A 1,718-nucleotide genomic window follows, 5' to 3' on the forward strand; every position below is an offset into this window, starting at 1 on the left:
CGATACGAACTGCTCCCTCTCGGAAAGTCGTTCCTGGGATGGGATCTGCGCCTCGGACACTCGCCACGCACACGGGACACGCACGCACACACACACGCAGACGGGTGCACATACCTGTACGTAGGCACAAGCACACAAGCAGACGGGTGCACATACATGTACGTAGGCACACGGGGCACACACGCACACAAGCAGACGGGTGCACATACCTGTACGTAGGCACACGGGGCACACACGCACACAAGCAGACGGGTGCACATACCTGTACGTAGGCACACGGGGCACACACGCACACAAGCAGACGGGTGCACATACCTGTACGTAGGCACATGGGACGCACACGGGACACACACGCACACAAGCAGACGGGTGCACATACCTGTACGTAGGCACAAGGACACAGGAACAGACATACACAGTCGCATCGGCGTGTATTTACACACACGTACACGCATGATACGTATATAAACATGGCCAACCTTTTTCGCAACCAAACTGGTACTTAAAGTAAATCGATAAAGATGAAGTATATAAAAAATAAATCAAAACTAATGCATTTTAACACCCCCTCTCCCCCCTCAAAAGAAAAAAAACACATACATCAAGTTTTCCGCAATCTCTTATTCGGGTCAGAAAATAAACAAACTAAACAACCACACCAAACCAAAGAAACAAAAAATCGGAAACTAAGGACAAACAAACAAACAACAGCGTCTTTCTCCGTAATCATTCGAGTCGAGGAACGTCCATAGAAAATGCTTCACGTTTTCTTACGAATTTCCGCGCGGGGGCTCTCCTATTTGGCGAGTCGCCGCTCTCCGCTCCTCTCTCTCTCTCTCTCTCTCTCTCTCTCTCTCTCTCTCTCTCTCTCTCTCTCTCTCTCTCTCTCTCTCTCTCTCTCTCTCTCTCTCTCTCTCTCTCTCTCTCTCTCTGTCTCTGTCTCTGTCTCTGTCTCTGTCTCTGTCTCTGTCTCTGTCTCTGTCTCTGTCTCTGTCTCTGTCTCTGTCTCTGTCTCTGTCTCTGTCTCTGTCTCTGTCTCTGTCTTGGACTCTCTCTCTCTCTCTCTCTCTCTCTCTCTCTCTCTCTCTCTCTCTCTCTCTTTCGGTCTCTCTTACTTTCTCTCTCTCTCCCCTCTCTCTCTCCTCTCTCTCTCCTCTCTCTCTCCTCTCTCTCTCTCTCTCTCTCTCGCCTCTCTCTCTCTCTCTCTGTCTGTCTTGGACTCTCTCTCTCTCTCTCTCTCGTTTGCTTCGTTATTTTTGATCAGCCTACGAAATAATAATAATCATAGAAATAATACTTTTAATACAATATTGAATATAGTGATCACCGCATCAGATAACCTTATTACAAAGATGATGATGATGATGATGGCAATCCCACTGGTCATAATGATGATAATGATAGTGGCGAATTCAATTTGGTAATAACTGAATAATGATGATAACAATAATCATATTCAGGAGAACGCTAATAGAGGTGATAATGAGTATTAATAATAATAACAACAATAATGAAAATAATGATAACAATTAATAATAATAATGATAATAATAATGATGATAAAAATAATACTAAAACAACAACACAATAACAAAGATAATGACGATAACAAAAATTAATGATAAAGATAGGAACGGAAATGATGATCATACTAATAATAAAATTAATGCTAATAATAATAATGGTAACAACAATAATTATGATAGTGATTGTGATGA

At 43.0% G+C, this 1,718-nt stretch overlaps 1 long non-coding RNA gene across 1 annotated transcript in view; it reads right to left on the reverse strand.

Moving 5' to 3' along the window:
• The window catches only part of LOC138860167 (uncharacterized), a 3,175-nt gene extending 2,081 nt beyond the window's left edge, over positions 1-1,094 (reverse strand). The window contains exons 1-2 of the long non-coding RNA XR_011398272.1: positions 210-1,094; positions 1-114 (exon numbers count right to left, since the gene is read on the reverse strand). The exon at positions 1-114 is cut by the window's left edge and continues 2,081 nt beyond it. This is a non-coding gene — a long non-coding RNA (uncharacterized lncRNA). The remainder of the gene's footprint in view (positions 115-209) is intronic.
• Between the last annotated feature and the right edge of the window lie 624 nt (positions 1,095-1,718).

Source organism: Penaeus vannamei, chromosome 40 (assembly GCF_042767895.1).
Source record: "Penaeus vannamei isolate JL-2024 chromosome 40, ASM4276789v1, whole genome shotgun sequence".
Lineage (NCBI taxonomy): Eukaryota > Metazoa > Arthropoda > Malacostraca > Decapoda > Penaeidae > Penaeus > Penaeus vannamei.